Raw genomic sequence first — 17,212 nt, forward strand, 5'->3', positions numbered from 1 at the left:
TTGCTTAAAACTCAACATTCAAAAACTAACATCTTGTCATCCAGTGCCATCACTTCATGGCAAATAGATGGGGAAAAAGTGGAAGCAGTAACAGATTTTATTTTCTTGGGCTCCTAAATCACTGTGGATGGTGACTGCAGCCATGAAATAAAAAGATGCTTGCTCTTGGAAAGAAGGCTATGACAAACCTGTGCTTGCTAAGTTGCTTCAGTTGTGTCCAACTTTTTGCAAACCTATGGACTGTAGCCCACCAGGCTCCTTTTTCCATGGGATTCTCCAGGCAAGAATACTGGAGCAGGTTGCCATGCCTTTCTACCCAGGGATCAAACCCATGTCTCATGTCTCCTGCATTGGCAGGTGGTTTCTTAATTCCCAGCACCACCTGGGAAGCCCTATGACAAATCTAGACAGCGTATTAAAAAGCAGAGACATCACTTTGCCAAAAAGGTGTAGAGTCAAAGATATAGTTTTTTCAGTAGTTGTGTATGGATGTGAGAGTTGGACCCTAAAAAAGGCTGAGCGCCAAATAATTGATGCTTTGGAACTGTGGTGCTGGAGAATAGTCTTGGGAGTCCCTTGGACTGCAAGGAGATCAAACCAGTCAATCCTAAAGAAATCAACCCTGAATATTCATTGGAAGGACTGCTACTGAAGCTGAAGCTCCAATACTTTGGCCACCTGATGCAAAGAACTGACTCATTGGAAAAGACCCTGATGCTGGGAAAGAATCAAGGCAAAAGAAGAAGAAGGTGGCAAAGGATGAGATGATTAGATAGCATCACTGACTCAATGGACAAGTGTTTGAGCAAACTCTGGGAAATAGTGAAGGACAGGGGAGCCTGACACGCTGCAGTCCATGGGGTTGCAAAGGGTCAGACACGACTTAGGGACTGAACAACAACAACAATTCCAATCATAAACAGAAAAGAAAGAAGTTCCTTCAAACTTATTTTATGAGACTAATATAATTACTATAACAAACCAATGAAAGGATTACACAAAATATGGAAATGGATGTAAAAATTCTAGACAAACCGAATCCAGCAGTATATATTGGTATATCCTAACCAAGCTGAGTTTTATTCTAAGATTGCAAGGATGGTTTAAAATTAGAAAATCAGACTTAACAAATTTAAGGGAAGCAAATTATATGACCATATCAATATATGCAGAAAAAGCCTTTGATAAAATTCAATACCTACTTATGATAAAAAGAAAATTAACAACAACTTAGAGAACTATGAATAGGAGGGAATTTTCTTAATCTGATCAAAATCATCTATTAAAAAACTTCAAGCAAACATCATGTTTAATGGTGTTAATGGGAACAAAGCAAGAAACAGAAGATCTTTGGTGCAACATCATTCGTGTAAAATAAAACACCCATCCTTCACCGTCTGTTCTCTTTTAAACCTTATCCTTGGAGTTTCACTCTGAAGAGAAAGACCCGTTAACCCCAAATGGATTCCCTTGCTGTTAGGATGCAGGCATACAGATCCAGCCAGTAACAAGCTGGAAAAGAAATGGGAAAAAAAACATTCAACTTAGGCCACAAAAATTATAAAACAGTTTGGAATAAACAATAAAACATGACAAAAAACTATATTAAAAAGTATAAAACTTTACTGAAAAAAAAGAAGACCTGAAAAAATAGAAACTACCACAGTTCTGGAAAGGAAGAGCTGACATAATAAAGATGTCAATTCTTCATAAATTAATCTGGAAATTATTTGCCTGAGTCAAAATCTAGGCGTTTTTATGGACTTTTAACAAGTTAATTCTAGATCAAGAAGAGGAAGTGTTCAAGACATTTTTGAAACAGAAAACCAATGGTGAGGGTCTTGCCAAATTCCTTAGTTTGAATAAATGGAACTTAAATGATACAATTTCACTCTTGCCATTGAAAAGTAGAAAAATAAACTAGAGTCTAAAGTATTTACTAGTAGAATTTAAAATGGGCCATTTAAAAAAATGGGACAACTATAAAAATTTTTAAATACATCCCCTTGAAAATGGGACTATATAAGATAAAAAACAAGAACAATATAGTATAGATAGCAATTGACAGACAAACCAAAACCTGGAGGATTTTACTGACATGGCAAACAGATCATAAACTTTTACTCTTTCTAAAAATCCCTGAACTGATAGAAAGCATATATATTTTTAGAGCAAATCCAAAATGACCACAGAAAATAAGAAAGGTAAAACAGTTTAAAATTTTAGAACTAACATCCCAGATGATACCACAAAACATAAAACCACAAATATATTTCAAACACTATGGAACATTTCATAAAGTTGCTTATGAATTAAAGTTTTAAACTCAGTAAATTCCAAAACGTACAAATCATTCAGTTCAGTCTCTGGCAACAATACAGTAAAACTAAAACTTAAGAACAAAAGAATGGGCAAAAGTAAAACAAAACTAAACCAAAAATGTACTCTCCACTTGAAAGTTTTAAAATGGGCTTCAAAATAACTCTTTGGTTAAAGAGGAAACATAGAGTAAAATTATAAACTCTTTAGAAATGACCAACAATGAGAGCCTTACATATTAAAACCTATGCTGTGTGGCCAAACTGGTCATCTAGAAAAATTAATTACTGTAACTACATTTATTAGAAAAGAGGAAAATATAGAGGATGGATGGAGTTGGAGTTTGCAATTCACAGATGCAAATTATTATATATGGGATGGCTAAACAACCAGGTCCCACTGTATAGCACAGGGAACTATATTCAATATCCTGTGATAAAGCATCATGGAAAAGAATTTTTTTAAAAAAAGAATGTCTATATGTGTATAACTAAGTCATCTTGCTGTACAGCAGACATTAACACAACATTGTAAATCAACTATACTTCAATATAAAAAACAAAGAAACACTTGACTTACTAAAAAGAGGAAAATAGATAATAAATGAATTGATTCTGGCACACCATGCTCACATTTCTGTGTGCACACCCACATGTACACACACAGGGGATCTCGTTTTTTTATCATGAGATGCTCACTACGAGAAGAGTATCCAGGAACAAAAAGGTATAAATTCATCAGAGTGAAGGGAATGTGGTGAGGATGGAAGGTTATCCTCAATTGACAGATTTCAACAATTTTTTGGAGATCAAGATGGGAATTAATTAATGAATAAAACAGGCAGGAAACATTCAGCCTAGCATATTAGACAGAGGGACTACAGAGTAGGTGGGAGCCAGTTGGCCAGATATTAACACCAGAGAGTAGGCTCACAATTAGCAGGCATGTGGTGGAAGGCAATAGAATTAAATGGGTCTGAACACCTGGGGATTCATCGCAGGCCCCAGTACAGAATGGTTGCATCATTTGAAACCTCCTCTCCTCTACCAGACAGCTGAGTTAGCAGCTGGAGCAGGCCTGCAGGGAAAATACCTGACGATTCTCTAAAGCAATTGAATGAAACGTCTTTTGAAAACTGGGGCTTCCAGCAGGCATGTGGGCAACTCTGTTCCTCAACTCCTTGCTTTCCACTGAGGAGTCAAAGCAGGAAAACGGACCTATTCCCCTTAAACCTGATTAAATCTCCAAAGCTATCCAGCCCTTCTTTGCTGAATATAAACCAACCAAAAGGCATCATCAGAAATTTGAAGAAAGACTTCAACATGAAATAGGTGAAAAATGAACTTGGAAGAATCCTAGAAAATGTGGAGGAAAACATGAGAAATTTTAAATTTTAATTAGCATATCAGAGAACTAAGAAAATATTTTATCCAAAGAACAAGAACAGAATATTATGTAAAAGGAGTTGAGGATAAGAAATAATTATTGGAAATTAAATGTGATTATTAAAGTTCAAATTTCAATTGAAATATTAAAGATAGAACTGAACAAGTCTCCTAGAAAATAGAACAAAGCAACACAGACAAAAAATATGAGAGAAAACATAAGGATTTTGGTGAGTGATCTAGGAAGTCCAGCCAGCAGCCAACAATAGTTTTTGTCAAATAAAAGCAAAAAAAAGAATAGGAATCAGACCTCATAATAATACTGGATAATAAAAGATAATAGGACAACAATTTAAAAAAGATAATAAGGCAATGCTTTCCAACTTCCAAGAGAAAATGATTTTCAATTTAGAATTCTACACCAGCCAAAATATCCATCAAGTGTGACAGTGAAATAAAAATATTTAATAATATGTAATACCTAAGAAAATTTACCTCTCAAATATATTTTCTTAGGAAGCTACTTGGGCTTCCATGATAGCTCCATTGGTAAAGAATCCGCCTGCAATGCAGGAGACCCTGGTTCAATTCCTGGGTCAGGAAGATCTGCTGGAGAAGGGATAGGCTACCCACTCCAGTATTCTTGGGTTTCCCTTATGGCTCAGCTGGTAAGAATCTGCCTACATTGAGGGAGACCTACGTTCACTCCCTGGGTTGGGAAGATCCCCTGGAGAAGGGAAAAGCTAAGCCCTCCAGTATTCTGGCCTGGAGAATTCCATGGACTGTATAGTCCATGGGGTCACAAAGAGTCAGACACGACTGAGAGACTTTCACTAGGAAGCTACTTAAGGATGTTCTCCAGTAAAACAAGAGTGTAAGCCAAGAAAAAGGAAGATGTAGTATCCATAAGACAGTGGATCGAATCCAGGAAAGCTGTGACAGGAAATACCAAGGTTGCCAACTGGGCAGAAGGCCTGATTGGCAATCAGTCCAGATTGGAAGACAAGAATGGCAGGCTCTGGGAGAGAGGAAAAATTAAAAAAAAAAAAAAAACTTTTAAAAAACTTTTTAAAGTGTATGTATGTGAACTCAACATATTAGATAGTGTGATTGGGAGTTCAAAGAAAATTGAATTTGATGATGCTAATTAGTTCAAGAAAATAAGGAAAGCAGTTAGAAACAGCAGGGGAAAAAAGAACTGCACTGGAAGCTATCATCAAAATAAGATGCAAAGTTAAATATAATTCTACCAGTTGATGATGTTTAATAAAAGAGAATCTGTTAGCCCTTGACACTAAGAAACTTCTCTTTTAAAATGGCCCAGGGGTCATCAAATTTTATTTATAAGAAGGAAATGTAATCCTCTTTTTGATTGGGCTTTTTAAAATATTTACAGAAACATCCTAATGTGAATTTTTGTCTTTGATTTTTCAACTTTTAGAGTCAACCTATGCACAAAACATGGAGAGAGAGGTTTTTTTATAGGGTGGGACACGGCTCTCTTCCCCCCCAGGGGTAGTAAAGGGTTAACTCATCAGCCTTGGGTGTTTCTAAGGGTGGTCTTGGTGACCCCTGACATACCGTATTTGATATTCACACTGTTATCTTTAGTTCTTTGTAAGTTTGAATAATACACTCAGATCTCTTGTTCTATTAACTTTCTATAGCCATGTATTTTTGACCAGTTGGTATCAGCTACACTGACTTATATATTGTCAGAGTTAGCATTTATATACCATCCTGATAAAAATGAAAAGATAATCACTAACAGGGAGAGAGGAGACTGGAGGAAATTCAGGGAACAAAAGCATACTGGTGTTTGAAGGTGCTCAAGAAATAACAGAAGAGGCTGAAACTGATTAGTTCTATGAAGACCCAGAAGACCTCCTAGAACTAACACCAAAAAAAGATGTTCTATTCTTCATAGGAGATTGTAATGCAAAAGTAGGAAGTCAAGAGATACCTGGAGTAACAGGCAAGATTGGCTTTGGAGTACAACATGAGACAGGGCAAAGGCTAATAGAATTCTGCCGAGAACATACTGGTCATAGCAAACACCTTTTTTCAACAACACAAGAGACAACTTTACACATGGACATCACCAGATGGTCTATACTGAAATCAGATTGATTACATTCTTTGTAGCTGAAGATGGAGACGTTGTTTACACTCAGCAAAAACAAGACCTGGAGCCAACTATGGCTCAGATCATAGTAAAATTCAGGCTTAAACTAAAGAAAGCGGGAGAAACCATGAGGCCAGTCAGGTATGACTTAAATCAAGTCCCCTATGAATATACAGTGGAGGTGACAAATAGATTCAAGGGATTAGATCTAGTAAACAGAATGCCTGAAGAACTCTAGACAGAGGTCCATAATATTGTACAGGAGCCAGCAAACAAAACCATCCCAAAGAAAAAGAAATGCAAGAAGGCAAAGTGGTTGTCTGAGGAGGCCTTACACATAGGTGACGTAAGAAGAAAAGTGAAAAGCAAGGAAGAAAGGGAAAGGTACACCCAACTAAATGCAGAGTTCCAGAGAATAGCAAGGAGAGACAAGAAGGCCTTCTTCAATGAACAATGCAAATAAATAAAGGAAAACAGCAGAAAGGGTAAGACTAGAGACCTCTTCAAGAAAATTGGATATATCAAAGGAAGATTTCACCCAAAGGTGGGCACAATAAAGGACAGAAATGGTAAAGAACTAGTAGAAGCAGAAGAGATCAAGAAGAGATGGCAAAAATACACAGAAGAGCTGTAAAAAAGATCTTAATGACCCAGATAACCACAATGATGTAGTCTCTCACTCAGAGCCAGACATTCTGGAGTGTGAAGTCAAGTGGGCCTTAGGAAGCACTGCTGTCAATAAAGCTAGCAGAGGTGATGGAATTCCAGCAGAGCTATTTCAAGTCCTGAAAGATGATGCTGTGAAAGTGCTGCGCTTAATATGTCAGCGAATCTGGAAAACCCAGCAGTGGACACAGGTCTTGAACAGGTCAATCTTCATCCCACTTCTCAAGACGGGCAGTACTAAAGAATGTTCAAACAACTGGACAATTGCACTCATCTCCCATCCTAGTAAGGTTATGCTCAAAATCCTCCAAGCTAGGCTTCAGCATTTCGTGAACTGAGAACTTCCAGATGTTCAAGCTTGGTTTAGAAACCACAGAGCAACTAGAGACCAGATTGCCAACATCTGATGGATCATAGAGAAAACAAGGAATTCCAGAAAAACATCTACCTCTGTTTCATTGACTACAACCCCCCTCTGCCGCAGGCTTGGGGTCCCCATCTGTCGCCCTTCCTCACTCCTGTCTGCACTTTGACCCCGGTCATCATGCAAGGGATGCATGAGCTCCGCCAGCCTGAGTGAGTCTTTCAGAATCCAAGAGAGGACAAGGGCCTTATGGAGGCACAGTTCATTTGGGGTGAGGAGGAGAAGGAAGAGGTGGAGGAGGAGGAGGAGGTGGAGGAGGAGGAGGAGGTGGAGGAGGAGGAGGAGTAGGTCATAGCTTTTCTTCCAAGGAGCAAGCGTCTTTTAACTTCATGGCTGAAGTCACCATCTGCAGACTACACTAAAGCCTGTGACTGCGTGGATCATAACAAACTGTGGAAAGCTCTTAAAGAGATAGGAATACCAGACCATCTTACCTGTCTCCTGAGAAACCTGTATGCGGATCAAGAAGCAACAGTTAGAACCCTGTATGGAACAACTGACTGGTTCAGGATTGAGAAAGGAATATGACAAGACTGTTTACTGTCAACTGTTTGTTTAACTTATATGCAGAGCACATCATGCGAAATGCCAGTCTGAATGAATTACCAGCTGGAATCAAGATTTCCAGAAGGAATATCTACAACCTCAGATATGTGGATACCACTATAATGGCAGAAAGTGAAGGGGAACTAAAGAGCCTCTTGATGAGGGTGAAGGAGGAGAATGAAAAACCTGGCTTAAAATTCAATATTAAAAAAAAAAAAAAAGCTAAGATTATGGCATCCAGCCCCATCACTTCTTCACAAATAGAAGGGGAAAAGGTGGAACCAGTGACAGATTTCCTCTTCTTGGGCTCTAAAATCACTGCAGATGGTGACTACAGCCAAGAAATTAGAAGACGATTGCTTCTTGGCAGGAAAGCTTTGACAAACCTAGTTCAATTCAGTTCAGTTCAGCCACTCATTCACGTCCGACTCTTTGTGACCCCATGGACTGCAGCATGCCAGGGTTCCCTGTCCATCACCAACTCCCGGAGCTTGCTCAAACTCATGTCCATCAAGTCGGTGATGACATCCAACCATCTCATCCTCTGTCGTCCCCTTCTCCTCCCACCTTCGATCTTTCCCAGCATCAGGGTCTTTTCCAAGGAGTCAGTTCTTTGCATCAAGTGCCAAAGTATTGGCGTTTTAGCTTCAGCATCAGTCCTTCCAGTGAATATTCAGGACTGATTTAGGATTGACTGGTTTGATCTCCTTGCAGTCCGAGGGACTCTCAAGAGTCTTCTCCAACACCACAGTTAAAAAAAAAAGCATCAATTCTTCGGCACTCAGCTTTCTTTATGGTCCAACTCTTACCTCCATACATGACTACTGGAAAAACCATAGCTTTGACTAGATGGACCTTTGCTGGCCAAGTAATGTCTCTGCTTTTTAATGTGCTGTCTAAGTTGGTCATAGCTTTTCTTCCAAGGAGCAAGCGTCCTTTCATGGCTGAAGTCACCATCTGCAGTGATTTTGGAGCCCAAGAAAAGAAAATTTGTCACTGTTTCCATTTTTTCCCCATCTACTTGCCACGAAGTGATGGGACTGGATGGCATGATCTTCGTTTTTTGAATGCTGAGTTTTAAGCCAGCTTTTTCAGTCTCCTATTTCAAACCTAGACAGGTGTTAAACCTAGACAGTTGGCAAAGACATCATTTTGCCAACAAACATCCATACAGTCAAGGCTATGGTCTTGCCAGTAGTCATGTATGGATGTGAGAACTGGACAATAAAGAAGGCAGAGCACCAAAGAATTAATGCTTTCGGACTATGGTACTGGAGAAGACTCTTGAGAGTCCCCTGAACTGCAAGGAGATCAAACCAGTCAATCCTACAGGAAATCAACACTGAATATTCATTGGAAGGACTGATGCTGAAGCTAAAGCTCCTATACTTTGGCCATCTGATGTGAACAGCCAACTCATTGGAAAAGACTGTGATACTGGGAAAGATTGAAGGCAGAAAGCGAAGAGGGCGACAGAGGATGAGATGGTTGAATGGCATCATCAAGTCGATGGACATGAACTTGGGCAAACTTCAGGAGATGGTGAGGGACAGGGAAGCCTGGCATGCTGCAGTCCATGAAGGTCTCGAAGAGTCACACACAGCTTGGCAACTGAACAACAAAGAAATCCTATCCATTTTTTTTCCTACCTGAGAGTCATGGAACATGACAATATGATTCTAAGGTTCATCAGAATAAAGGCACAAGATGAATAAAGAAAATATTGACTCAAGGGAAGACTTGCCATACCGGCTACCCCAACACACATGGAAATGACAGGAAGATAATGCAGCTTTCATGCTGAAAGAGACAAAATATCAATGGGACTGAGAAGACCCTTGAGAAGACCCAGACACAGTCAGGGCAGATCCTCTTTCTGCTTTGTCGGCCAAACTCTGCTTAGATTCTGAATTCCACTCTTGTGTGATTCACGAAGAAATCCTGCTGCAAGGAATTGCGGTGACCCGTGAACTAGTTCCACTCAAAGGAAACTTCAGACCGATCCTTCAGGGGCTTCTGGGGGGCCTCAGACTCTCTAATCCGCTTGGACCAGCTGAAGGTGACATCTGAAATGGTGGCAGTAGCTCAATCAAGCCCTGGGAGTCTCTTTAGGACTTTCTCTGTGGTTAAGGGTTCCCCTGGTATAACTACTTTGTCCATTGCCTCAATCACAAGGTGCTTGTGGCCCTTGGGTGGCTTATAGCCACTTCTGTGAGGCCTTGGGAGATTAGAGACTTCATCAGTATGTGTTGTTATTTCCTAGTTTAGGTTTTATTTTTTTTTTAAGTCTGTGCTGAATTTGTTACAATATTTCTTCTGTCTTACAGTTTCGTTTTTTTTGTTTTTTTTTTTTTTTGGCCACAAGGCATGCTGATCTTAGGTCCTCAACCAGGGATCGTACCTGTACCTCCCGCATTGGAAGGTGAAGTCTTAACCACTGGCTAGTTTAGGTTTTTACCTTTGTTTTTTCCCTTTCTTAGGTTGGCTACTGTTTTATCTTTTGGTCTCATTTTTGGGTTCTCAGAAAACCAGTTTAGGGATTCATTTATTAGTTCTCTGATTTCTCTGTGTTCCAACTCAGTACTTTCTGTTCTCATCATCCCTGTTTTCTACAATTTTCTACAATTTCTACTACATACAAATAGTCTACAAGTTTTCCTGTGAATTTTTTTAACCAAAGATGTTTTTTAAAGCAAGTTCTAAATTCTAAAGGTAGGCTTTTTCTTTCTTTTCTTTTCCATTTTTGTTATTAATGTTCTATGTCAAGCATATGTTTTGGATTACTTTCTTTTCTGTTTTATTGGAGTTTCTTTCAGCTTCATATTTGGTCACTGTTTCGTCTGTCACTCTGCTCGACCATGACGCCCAGCAGGGCTGTTCCTTACTGTGGTCTCCTATCTATTGGCTAGTGGCTAGTCTATCCATTGGGGTCCTCTCAGAAACCACTCTGGTTGAGGGCATTGAATGCCAGGAAAGGGGCACCTAGGACCACCGGGAAGTAGATGGGGAGAAGTGAGGCATGAAGTCACTGGAGGAACACAAGAGAGGATCTGGAATCCGGGAGGGCCTTGGTAGGAGCTGCAGCAGGTGCCTCGGGGGCAGAGAGGGAGACAGGCAGTACCCCTCTACTCAGTACCTCCCACCCTCTAGGCTCTGCTCAGGCCTCCTGCCGTCCATCCTAGCTGGAAGCCCACTGAGCCCAGAGCCTGGAAGAGGGAGGCAGCGAGGCCCGCCCCAGAAGGGCAAGGGAGAGATGAGGCATGATGTGTGGCCAAACAGGCCTGGAGCAGTCCCATAGCTGTTTAACATGCTGTCTAGGTTGGTCATAGCTTTTCTTCCAAGGAACAAGCGTCTTTTAATTTCATGGCTGAAGTCACCATCTGCAGTGATTTTGGAGCCCAAGAAAAGAAAATCTGTCACTGTTTCCATTGTTTCCCCGTCTATTTGCCATGAAGTGATGGGACTGGATGTCATGATCATCGTTTTTTGAATGTTGAGTTTTAAGCAAGCTTTTTCACTCTCCTCTTTCACTTTCATCAAGAGGCTTTTTAGTTCCTCTTCACTTTCTCCCATAAGGGTAGTGTCATCTGCATATCTGAGGTTATTTATATTTCTCCTGGCAATCTTGATTCCAGCTTGTGCTTCTTCCAGCCCAGCGTTTTTCATGATGTACTCTGCATATAAGTTAAATAAGCAGGGTGACAATATACAGCCTTGACGTACTCCTTTCCCAATTTGGAACCAGTCCGTTTTTCCATGTCCAGTTCTAACTGTTGTTTCTTGACCTGCATATAGATTTCTCAGGAGGCAGGTCAGGCAGTCTGGTATTCCCACCTCTTTAAGAATTTTCCCCAGTTAGATGTGATCCATACAGTCAAAGAAGTCAATGAAGTAGTCAATGAAGTAGAAGTAGATGTTTTTCTGGAATTCTCTTGCTTTTTTCTATGATCCAATGGATGTTGGCAGTTCGATCTCTGGTTCCTCTGCCTTTTCTAAATCCAGCTTGAACATCTGGAATTTCACAGTTCACATGCTGTTGAAGCCTAGCTTGGAGAATTTAGAACATTACTTTGCTAATGTGTGAGATGTGTGAAATTGTACAGTAGTTTGAACATTCTTTGGCATTACCTTTCTTTGGGATTGGAGTGAAAACTGACCTTTCTCAGCCCAGAATCCACTGCTGAATTTTCCAAATTTGCTAGCATATTGAGTGCAGCACTTTCACAGTATCATCTTTTAGGATTTGAAATAGCTCAGCTAGAATTCCATCACCTCCACTAGTTTTGCTCGTAGTGATACCTCCCCAGGCCCACTTGACTCCAGGATGTCTGGCTCTAGATTAGTGGTCACACCATCATGGTTATCTGGGTCATTAAGATCTTTTTGTATAGTTCTTCTGTGTATTCTTGCCAACTCTTCTTAATCTCTTCTGCTTCTGTTAGGTCCATACTATTTCTGTCCTTTGTTGCACCCATATTTGCATGAAATGTTCCCTTGGTATCTCTAATTTTCTTGAAGAGATCTCTAGTCTTTCCCATTCTATTGTTTCCCTCTATTCCTTTGCACTCATCACTTAGGAAGCCTTTCTTATCTCTCCTTGCTGTTCTTTGGAACTCTGCATTCAGATGGATATATCTTTCCTTTTCTCCTTTGCCTTTCACTTCTCTTCTATTCTTAGCTTTTTGTAAGGCCTCCTCAGACAACCATTGTGCCTTTTTGCATTTCTTTTTCTTGGGGATGATCTTGATGACTGCCTCCTGTACAGTATCACGAACCTCCACCCATAGTTCTTCAGGCACTCTGTCTATCAGATCTAATGCATTGAATCTGTTTGTCACTTACACTGTATAATCATAAGGGATTTGATTTAGGTCATACCTGAATGGTCTAGTGATTTTCCCTACTTTCTTCAATTTAAGTCTGAATTTTGCAATAAAGAGTTCATGATCAGAGGCACAGTCAATTCCAGTCTTGTTTTTGCTGACTGTATAGAGCTTCTCCATCTTCAGCTGCAAAGAGTATAATCAACCTGACTCCGGTATTGACCATCTGGTGACGTCCATGTGTAGAGTCATCTCTTGTGTTGTTGGAAGAGGGTGTTTGCTATGACCAGTGCATTCTCTTGGCAAAACTCTGTTAGTCTTTGCCCTGCTTCATTCTATACTCCAAGGCCAAAGTTGCCTGTTACTCCAGGTATCTCTTGACTTCCTACTTTTGCATTCCAGTCCCCCATGATGAAAAGGACATCTTTTGGGGGTGTTAGTTCTCGAACGTCTTGTAGGTCTTCACAGAACCATTGAACTTCAGCTTTTTTTGGCATTAGTGGTTGGGGCATTGACTTGGATTACTGTGATATTGAGTAGTTTGGCTTGGAAACGAACAGAGATCATTCTGTTGCTTTTGAGATTGCACCTAGTACTGTATTTCAGACTCTTGTTGACTATGAGGGCTATTCCATTTCTTCTAAGGGATTCTTGCCCTTAGATTCGCCCATCCTGGTCCATTTTAGTTCACTGATTCCTAAAATGTCAGTGTTCACTTTTGCCATCTCCTGTTTGACCACTTCCAATTTACTTTGATTCATGGATCTAACATTCCAGGTTCCTATGCAACATTGTTCTTTACAGCATCAGACTTTACTTCCATCACCAGTCATATCCACAACTGGGCTTTTTTTTCACTTTGGCTCTGTCTCTTCATTCTTTCTGGAGTTATTTCTTCACTGATCTCCAGTAATATATTGGGCACCTACCGACCTGGGAAGTTCATCTTTCAGTGTCTTATCTTTTTGCCTTTTCATACTATTCATGCTCAAGGCAAGAATACTGGAGTGGTTTGCCATTCCGTTCTCCAGTGGACCATGTTTTGTCAGAACTCTCCACCATGACCCATCTTGGGTGGCCCTACATGGCATGGCTCATAGTTTCATTGAGTCAGACAAGGCTGTGATTCATGTGATCAGCTTGGTTAGCTTTCTGTGATTGTGATTTTCATTCTGTCTGCCATCTGATGGAGAAGGATAAGAGGCTTGTGGAAGCTTCTTGATGGGAGGGACCGACTGTCATGGAATCTGGGTCTTCAATAATAATAATTACATAATTATCATTAAACAATATAGCCAAATAATAGTTAAACAATTTAGTCAACCTTTACTACTTGATTGAACAACATTGGGCTATAGCTCTTCTTGAAAGATAAGGAAGTCGGCCCACTGGAAATTTCTCCCACGTCTTCTCCCTCTAACCCAGATTTCTTTTTCTGAATTAGTATTTCTGTAAAGTCACCCTTCCAGACACTGATGTTGCATTTGGTGCAACACCTCCTGATCTTTATGGACTTCATACTCACCGTCCTTCTACAGAGTGTTTCCTTTCAGATAATCGCTCATTTCCAGAATGGGCTGATTAAACCTGAAGCAGTTACAAAGATGCCCCTGGTCTCCCTCCACCCTGTGGGCTCACCACTCCCAGCCAGTTCACCCCTTAGATGTACCAGTTCATTTAAACAGCGTGTGCCTTGGCTGCACTCTTCAGAGAAGTGTGCACTCTCAGCTTCCCCCTTTCATAAATTAATAGAAAAAGCAACATTAGTGTCTGACAAAGGAGAATTCAGAGAATATGAATTAGGACCCCAAAAGTATCATTTTATGTCAATGAGGAGAGTACTTTGTCATCAAGAAGTCACTGTGAAGAATCTTTATGAGCAGCCTTTCACAGAAGCAGCTTCCCTGGTGGCTAGTGATTCCCTGGAATTCCCTGGTGGCTCAGCTGGTAAAGCATCTGCCCACAATGCGGGAGAGCTGGGTTCGATCCCTGGGTCAGGAATATCCCCTGGAGAAGGAAATGGCAACCCTCTCCAGTACTCTTGCCTTGAAAATTCCATGGACGGAGGAGCCATGGGCTCCACTTGAGCTACAGTCCATGGGGTCCAAAGAGTTGGACACAACTGAACGACTTCACTTTCTTTCTTTTCACTGAAGCAGAGAAAGCACAATTTGCTGGAAATGCTTGACGAAGAAATGGGCAGGAATATAACAGCATTTTTCTTGGGGTGAGACAGAGAAAAGGCTTTGAGTTGGTGTTCATATTCTTTTAAAGGTTGATACAGTGGGTCCAGGCAGCAACAGGGGACAGGGCCCCAGGAAAATAAAGTGCCTTCCCTTCTCGGGTCCTAGAGACAGGATACTTGACCTGTGGGGCCACAGGGGGAAGCCCCAGGGTGGTCAGAAGTCAGACGAAGCTGTAGGTTAAGGCTGTTATTGGGGTCTCTGAGGGCAAGGCGGGACAGGATGAATAGCTGTGAACAGGGTGAAGACGAATGGCTGCTTTGGCTAGTCTTGGTGAGCTTTGGACTGAGGGTGGGGGTCTCTAGTCGCCTGGCAGCTGGCTTTGGGATGATGAGGGTGGAGGAATATTGCCTCCCAGGCTGTCGAAACAGATGCACGAGGCCTGGCACTAAATTGGTTTGCACATCTAAGACATACACCTGTCTGGGACCTTTGCTATCTCAGGGAATTGGATGGCTCAGGGAAGGGCCATGTTTCCCCAGCCAGGATGTCAAAATGCCGTAATTTACAGAAAGGTTATAAATATTTACAATAGCACACAGTCGGCTAAAACTCTCCTCCATGACATAGGTATGGGCCTAACAGGGTAGACTACCAGAAGACATGTTTTCCTGGTTCCCAGGAGAAATTGACAAAAAGAGATCCCAGAGTATGCTTCAAAGGAAATTGGAAGCAATCACTTGAGTGTCCTGGGCTTGGAGAAGTCCTCCCCACCCACAGCTCCTACAATTGCCACTGCTGTGCTACCGTCCTGCTCCACACCTGGGCTCTGCACTTACTCCAGGTACCACCTCTCCCCAATGTTAGAGGACCAAGAGACATGCTGAGTTTCATCCCTCCACCCAAAGGTACGTGCCACGGGGGCAAGGCTGCACCTTGTTCTGCACCCACCCTTGGCATTCAAATGTCAGTTGTCCCAACAGAGAAGCTCCCAAGACACACATGCTTGTCTATTGCCTTTGTTATCCAGGGCAGGAAGGAAATAGCATCTTTGTCATATCATCACGGTAGGGTCCAGGCTCCCCAGAGATAGGAAGCTGGATAGAGCTGTGGTCTGGCCTCTGCTTCTCAGGGAGCTCCCTTTCAGAGATGCCAGTAGGCACGGTCACGAGTGACTACTGGGAAACAGGGCTCCCTGGTTGGGCACCTGACAGGGCTGGGGTGGAGACCCAGGACCGCACGTGTCTGTCTTTTACATTTTTTTCCCCATCCAGGATGGTGGCCTCCAGCCCCGGGACCTGGAGTTAGGCCTGACCCTCCTCCCGGGGCTCCTCCCCCATCAGTGCTTTGTTTCCCTGTAGCTCTTGCCTTCTTCTGTTGGATTGACCTTCAGATCCCTGAGACGAGTAGGCAGGAGGGACATTTACGAGAACTTGCTGTGTCTGATGACATCTCCATCCTGCCTATTGGGCTACTTACACAGTTTGAGGTTGGAAATGATTCTACTCCGGCATCTAGAGGAATTTGTGCCTTAGCTCTGGTTTCAAGGTTGCCCTTCTGAATCTTGAGTCTTTCTCGTGACTTCTGGACCCTCTCTCTGTAAACGTGTTGACTCTTCCCTTTGTCCTCAGTTCTCTGAATAAAGCATCGGGGATGTTGCTTTGGCTAGTCTTGGCGAGGCCTTCTCAATTTGGCAGTTCTTGTCCTGCAATTCTGGGAGAGTGATTGGAAGATCAGTCCCATCTGGATTCCCCAGAGAAGACACTTGTAAACCCTGCCTAGGGGCCCCAATCTGGGTACAGAAGAAAAAGACCCTTGCCCTGTCCAGGTAGAATTTCACAACCCATTGACCCCTTGCTTGATCCTCTGACTTTGTTGTTGGCTAAGTCAGTTTCCACTCACCCCCATGTTTTTTTTTTTCTTTCTTTTTTATTTATTTATTTAATTTAATTGGAAGCTTATTACTTTACAATATTGTAGTGCTTTTTGCCCTTCATTCACATGAATAAGCCACGGGTGTACATGTGTTCCCCATCCTGACCCTCCCTCCCACCTCCCTCCCCATCCCATCCCTCAGGGTCATCCCAGTGTACCAGCCCTGAGCACCCTTTCTCATGCATTGAACCTGGACTGACGATCTGTTTCACATATGATAATATACATGTTTCAATGCTATTCTCTCAAATCATCCCACCCTCGCCTTCTCCCACAAAGTCCAAAAGTCTGTTCTTTTGCTGTCTTGTATATAGGGTCATCGTTACCATCTTTCTAAATTCCATATATATGTGTTAGTATACTGTATCGTCACTCACATGTTTTCTCAGCTCACAAAATATTGTTGCTGGGCCCTCAGCCTCTGCCCTCCAGTTTTGTGGAGATTCATGGTTTGTTTGTTTTTCTCTCAAAAGTCTCTGGACTGTAGTTTACTGAAGGGCAGAATTAGATACAGACGTGCAGTCTGCTCTCTCAATCTGAAATTAAACTCTGTGCATTTTTATGTTCAGAGTGGCTTTATTGTAACAGTTCCAAATGGAAACATCTCAAACGTCCTTCGGAGTATGAATGAGAAGCCGACTGTGGTCCGTCACACAAGGGAATCCTGCTCAACAACAAAGAGGAAGGAAATACTGAAAGATGCAGCCACCTGGGTGAACCTCCAAGTAATCGTGCTGAGTGAAAGAAGCCAAGAGAAAAAAAAAAAAGAGTCTATATTGTGAGTCCATTGATATGTTAATAAAACT

Source organism: Bubalus kerabau, chromosome X, assembly GCF_029407905.1.
Source record: "Bubalus kerabau isolate K-KA32 ecotype Philippines breed swamp buffalo chromosome X, PCC_UOA_SB_1v2, whole genome shotgun sequence".
Taxonomy (NCBI): Eukaryota; Metazoa; Chordata; class Mammalia; order Artiodactyla; family Bovidae; genus Bubalus; species Bubalus kerabau.